We start from the raw sequence: 6,772 nt of genomic DNA, 5'->3' as shown, positions 1-6,772 counted from the left end.
GCTGTGCTCTTCTGTTTTCCCTTCTTGTTCTTCCTTCTACCCAGCCACACACTGGAGAGTGCCAGATGCTGGATGCTAGGAAGATACAAAGAGGAACAGTTCAAAGACCCTTTCCCCTGGGGCTCCAACTTAGTGAACATGTGAGTGTCTACATATGAATGCAGTCATATAAACCCTCACACACATACTCATTCACACATATATGCTTTCCCCACCATCACACACAGACACACATATTCACACAATGTCACATGCTCACATATATTCAGATACACATGCAATTAGATGTTAGATAAGGATTGATCTGTGCTTTAACTGCCAGAGCCCTGGGACCCAAGGTTTAGCCAGTGATCTGTCAGCTGTTTGTTAACACCCTGTGCTTCCTCTTCCCTTTTCTTCATTCGGGAAACATTGCTGGCTACCTACTTCAGGGCAGGCTACTGGAGAACACAGATGACTCAGACCTGGCTCCTGCCCTCAAGGAACTTCCTAGCCCTGGGAGAGAAAGACTCACCAAGAACTGCCGCATAGATCATCAATGCCAGGGCACATCTGAGCAGAGTGGAGGGAAGGGATGATGCACAGCCTGGAGGCTGTGGAGGTTTCTCAGAGGAAGAGGCACCCACCTGGGTCTAGAAATAGCCAGGCAGGGAAAGCGGAGAGACCTGCCCTGATGTGGGGACATTTGCAAAGTCATGGCAGAGTAAAAGAGTGGGGGGCAAATAGCAGCTAATATCATGACCTCTTTCAAACCCTCTATGTAGATTATCCTGTTTAACCCCCTCAATGATCCTATGGGATAAAAATCATTATTAACTGCATTCTGTAGATAAGGAAACTGAGGGTCAGGAAAACCCAGCTTACAAGCTGCAGAATCAGGATCTGAACCCAGCTACACCTCGTTCTGAGGTGGAGGCTCATGTTCCCACGGCTCTACTGCTTTGGCTGCAGTCATTTCTGCTTCTTACACATATACACCTTTCCTCTCTCTCCTTCTGGCACTAAGGGGGATGATGACAGGTTCAACAACATAGTGTCACCCTCCCAACTCATCTAAGGACACTGGTGCCTCCTTTACCTACTGTGCCATTCTGCCCAAGAACTTCCCAGTAGTGTGCCCTTAGAGACCACGCTGTTTTGTTTTGTTTTTGGCAGACAGCTTTGTAAAGTGTGTTGTATTGCCCCTAAATTCTTCACAGAGGACTGAACGTTCAGAAGGCCTTGACTCCTCCAGGGCAGCCACCAAATCTTGGGTTTCTCCACATCCCAGCCTCCAGCTTCAGGCCTGGTCCAGCTACCTGGTTAAGGTTTTTGGACTGGAATGGTAGTCCTTGGGGTATTTGCCTAGTAGATGATGTTTCTGATATTTTGAATTAGTTGCCCCCAAAAAAGTATTAAGTATGAATTAGTTGCCAATTAAAAATTTTTTTTATTTTTGTTTTTGAGAGGGGGTGGGTAGGGGCAGAGAGAGAGGGAGACGATTTGGGCCTTGAACCCACAAACTGTGAGATCATGACCTGAGCCTAAGGCGGACGCTCAACTGACTGAGACACCCAGGCACCCCAGTTGCCAATATTTTTTTAATTGGAGGAGTTGAAATGAATATCCACATTTCTAGGTTCTCTTGAAAAAATGATCAGATCTGGCAACTGAGTGTATGTTGTTGTACAGCAATGGGTGGGGAAGCCAGATGTTAACTGCCCTCTTTAGATGGGGTATAAGTTCTCCAGGCCAACATACATTCTGTTCCTGCCCTCTTCAGTTGTTCTGCTAATCTGATCTCTGACTTACTTTTCTCAATGGTCCAGAATCATCCCAATGAGCATTGGTTGACATTCTTATTTGCATAGTAACCACTGACTTGTTTGCCACTATGCTAGATGTCGCCACATTTCAGGACTTCCTGAATTCTTGTCTTGGTTATGATTTACCTATCTTCTAGTTGCCAACCAGGATCCTAAAATGTAAGCATTAATAATAACTCCTTAGGAGCACCTGGCTGGCTTAGTCTGTAGAGCATACAACCCTCTCTCTTTTTTTAATGTTTATTTATTTATTTTTGAGAGAGACAGAGCATGCACAAGCAGGGGAGGGAGAGAGAGGGAAAGAGAATACCAAGCTCAAATACCTACACAGGGCTCCAACTCACAACCATGAGATCATGACCTGAGCCAAAATCAAGAGTCAGATGCTCAACCAATTGAGCCACCCAGGTGGCCCTAGAGCATGCAACTCTTGATCTCAAGGTTGTGAGTTTGACTCCCACATTGGATATAGAGATTACTTAATAAAATATTTATTTAAAAAATCTATAACCCCTGGGACACCTGGATAGCTCAGTTGGTTGGGCATCTGATTCTTGGTTTCAGCTCAGGTCATGATCTTGTGGTTTGTGGGTGTGAGCCCTGTGTTAGGCTCTGTGCTGTGTGGAGTCTACTTGGGATTCTCTCCCTCCCTCTCCCTCTGCCCCTCCCCTGCTCACATCCACACGTGTGTGCTATCTCTCTCTCAAAATAAATAAATAATCTTTAAATATATATATAAACTCAAGCTTACAGGATGGATCCTTGTAGTTTTTTTTCTTTTTTTTTTCCTTTTTTATGTTTTATTTCTGAGAGAGTACAAGAAGGGGAGGGGCAGAGAGAGAGGGACGGTGATCTGAAGCAGGCTCTGCACTAGCAGCAGTGGAACCTGATGTGGGGGGCTTGAACTCAAGCCCCCAACGTGGGGCTTGAACTCACAAACTGAGATAATGACCTGAGCTGAAGTCAGACGCTCAACTGACTGAGCCACCCAGTTGCCCCCTTGTAGCTTCCTTTTGAGGTGGGCAGGCCTGGAATTGTTACACATTTGACAGAAAAGGAAACGGGGATGAGCGCTTACCTGAAGCATCACAGAGTCAGCCGTGAACAAGTGTCTGGGGCTTGAATAGTTCACACAGACAGGGAGTTTGATGTGCTAGTGGTCATGTGGTATGAGGATCAGATGATGAGGACTGTGCTCTGAGATCCTGGATCTTGGGGGTAGAAGAGGAGGATCCAAGGGGAGGACAAAGAGCTTGGCATCACTTCCCTATGGTGGTGTGAGGCTAAATGTGGATAATTCTCTGCCCTGGCATCCTGTTATCTATCGCTGTGTAACCAATCACCCTGCTTAGTAGCATAAAACAACGATCATTTACTATTATCTTTTTGTTTTAGGGGTTGCTTGAACTAAGCTGGGCAGTTCTTGCTCTTGATCTCTTGTGTAGTTGCAGTTAGACAGTGGCTGAACTGGTGCCATTTTGAAAGCTTCCTCACACACATGGCTCTCAGTTGATGCTGGCTGTCAGGATGAAACCTGCACATGACCTCTCCATGTGTCCTGGGCTTCCTCCTAGCATGGTAGCTGGATTCCAAGGGCAAATGTCCCCAGAGAGAGACAGGTGAAAGTTGTGTCACCTTTTATTTTTTTAACTATTCTTTTTTTTTTTTAAGTTTATTTTGAGAGAAGAGAGCATGTGAGCGAGCAGAGGAGGGACAGAGAGAGAGGGTGAGAGAGAATCCAAAGCAGGCTCTATGCTTCCCGTGTGGAGCCCAACACAGGGATCAGTCTCAGGAACTGCGAGACCATGACCTGAGCTGAAATCAAGAGTTGGATGCTTAACTGATTGAGCCACTATCAGCCAATAGTAGGGTGCCCCAACTATTCTTTAGAAACATTTTTTTTCTAGATTTATGTAGATAAAATTGACATAGAACATTGTTTAAGTTTAAAGTATAATGTGGGGGTGTCTGGCTGGCTCATTTGGAGGAGCATGTGACTCTAGATCTTAGAGTTGTGAGTTTGAGCCCTATGTTGGGTGTAGAGATTACTTACTAAAATTAAATAATAAATAAACTTTAAAAATATGCAAAGTATACAATGTGATGATTTGATATACATATATATTATGAAATGATGACCACAATAATAAGGTTAGTTAACTATATGGTTACTGTTCACCTCATGTAATTATCAGTTTTTTTGCTATAGTGGTAATGGTGGTGATGAGAACCTTTAAGACCTACTCTCTTAAGAGCTTTCAAGTATACAATACAGTATTGATAACTATAGTCACCATCTTGTACATTAGATCCCAGAACTTAGTTCATCTTCTAACTGGAAGTTTGTACCCTTTGACCAACATTTCCCCATTTCCTCAACCCCAGCCCCTGGCAACCACCATTCTATTCATTTTCTATGAGTTTGGCTTTTTGAGATTCCACATATAAGTAAGACATGCAGTATTTGCCTTTCTCTATCTGACCTGTTTCACTTATAATGCCCTCAAGTCTATCCATGTTGTCCCAGGTGGCAGGATTTCCTTCTTTTTATGGCTGAATAATATTCCATTATGTGGGGGAAAGTGGCATATTGTTTCTTTATCCATTCATCCATTTATGGACACTCAGGTGTTTCCATGTCTTGTTTGTATCACCTTTTATGATCTAGCCTTGGAATTTATATTGGCATCACTTCCACCATACTGTTATTTGAAGCAATCACAAAGATCCACCCAAGTTCTAGAGAAAGGGCCATAGACTCTACCATTTGATTGGAGAGTGGCAAGGTTCTTTTTTTTTTAATGTTTATTTTATTTTTGAGAGAAAGAGAGAGACAGCTTGAGTGGGGAAGGGGTAGGGAGAGAGGGAGACAGAGAATCTGAAGCAGGCTACAGGCTCTGAGCTGTCAGCACAGGGCCCGACGTGGGGCTCAAACTCACAAACCGTGAGATCATGACCTGAGCTGAAATCGGACACTCAACCGACTGAGGAGAGTGGCAAAGCTCTGGAAGAGCAGGAGGGATAGGAGATATTGATGTGATCATTTTTGAAAAATATACTCCTCCACACCAAAAAGCTCTGGAGTCAGATGCCTGTGTTAGAATCCCAGTACACTTATGGCTCTAAGTCTCAGTTTCCTCATCTGTCAAATGGGACTAATAGTAGCACCTATTTCATGTGATTGCTATGAGGATTGAATGAGACAAGATCCCAAAGTGCAGAGTAACTGGCACATGGCCAGTGCTCAGTAGCTCTCGCTATTGTTGGGACAGATCATCATGCTAAGCTCTGATGAGTGTGAGTCACCCTGCCAGGCCACCGCCTGTTTGTGTGTGTGAGGAAGCCTGGGAGTATGTTCAAAGATGTGTGCACAAGTGGGTCTATGTGCATATGCCCAGAGGGTCTATGTGCACATGCCCAGAGGAGCTGAGTGTGTGTGTGTGTGTGTGTGTGTCAGTGTGAGTACTTATTGAGATGGGAACTTGGGCGGAGTCCTGTCTGTGCACCTAAGGACACATGTAGGGCTGTGGCTGTGTGTGTGAGTATGGGGGACGGGAGAGAGAATGACTGGGGCTGAGTGTGTGTCCACAGCTGTGCACAACTAGTATCAGATGTGTTAGATGGAACCATGAAAGTCCACAAGAATGTGGGATTTGGCCAAGCCTATGTGTTAGATTGTGTGTATACATGTGCATGAGTGTGTGTGTTTGCTGAAAGGTGTCTGTCCATGCGTGATGCTTGGAAAAAATGAGAAAATGTAGAAACAAAGAACGCTTTCAGACCTTCCCAGGAATGTTTGAATCAAATGAACCCTTGGGGACTGTGACCAGCTGGAAAGACAAGGCACACCAGGTGGAGAGGCGTAGAGAAAGGCTTTTCTGAGGTTCATAATCACACTTGGCTGAGAGCCAGGGGCCCTATTAGGGCCAACAGCTTCCCACACACAGTTGCCTCCTCAGCTTGGAGGACAGCTCCACATCTGGGCCCTCCTCCTCATCATCCCTATTGCTATTAGTAGATAATTTGTTAATTCGTTCAAAAAATTTGTTTTAGTCAACTAGTTTATTCTTTGTTAAGTTTTTGTTTTATTTTATTTTATTTTTGAGGGGGGAGGGGCGGGGTGAGAGAGAGAGAGAGAGAGAGAGAATGAATCTTAAGCAGGCTCCACACTTAGTGTAGAACCTGATCTCACAACCGTGAGATCATGACCTGAGCTGAAATCAAGAGTCGATACTTAACCGACTGAGCCATCCAGGCGCCCCTTAAGTTTTTATTTTAATTCCAGTTAGTTAACATACAAAATATGAAACACTTCACAGGGCACCTGGGTGGCTTGGTCCGTTAAGTGTCTGACTTGGGCTCAGGTCATGATCTTGTGGTCCGTGAGCCCGAGCCCCGGGTCAGGCTCTGTGCTTACAGCTTAGAGCCTGGGGGCTGCTTCAGATTATTAATCTTTCTCTCTGGCCCTCCTCGCTCACACTGTGTCTCTCTCTCTCTCAAAAATAAGTAAACATTAAAAATTTTTTTTCAGAATATGGAACATTTTACAAATTTGTGTGTCATCCTTGTGCAGGGGCCATGCTAGTCCTCTGCGCATCGTTACAACTTTAGTATAAGTGTTGCAGGTGCGAGTCATTCATTCAAATATTTATTGAACACCTACTATGGGCCAGGAACTATGCTAGAGGCTGGGGATCAAGCAATGAACAAAGCCCTGTCCTAGAGGAGCTCATGTCCTAGTTGGAGGGGGTATTATATCCATAAGCACATATTTCATGGACAAATGTCACATCAAGTGGTGGTAAGTGTCATGAAGAAAAATCAGAGGGATGGGGTGACTTGGGAGGTGGGAGATACTCTAGAAAGGAGGTCAGGGAGGCCTCTCGAGCAGAAAACTCAGTGTCTAGGGGACATTTTATTTACTTATTTATTTATTTATCCCTAGATTTTTAAAAATGTTTATTTAT

At 44.4% G+C, this 6,772-nt stretch overlaps 1 non-coding gene across 1 annotated transcript; it reads right to left on the bottom strand.

Moving 5' to 3' along the window:
* Positions 1–6,333: 6,333 nt before the first annotated feature.
* On the bottom strand, positions 6,334–6,441 carry LOC122467383. The gene has a single exon (XR_006292922.1). It is a non-coding gene; the product is annotated as a U6 spliceosomal RNA (small nuclear RNA).
* Between the last annotated feature and the right edge of the window lie 331 nt (positions 6,442–6,772).

The sequence above is a fragment of the Prionailurus bengalensis genome, chromosome A3, assembly GCF_016509475.1.
Source record: "Prionailurus bengalensis isolate Pbe53 chromosome A3, Fcat_Pben_1.1_paternal_pri, whole genome shotgun sequence".
NCBI classification, from domain to species: Eukaryota; Metazoa; Chordata; class Mammalia; order Carnivora; family Felidae; genus Prionailurus; species Prionailurus bengalensis.
Note: the sequence above shows the minus strand (reverse complement) of the source record. Positions and strands in the feature narration are given on the sequence as shown.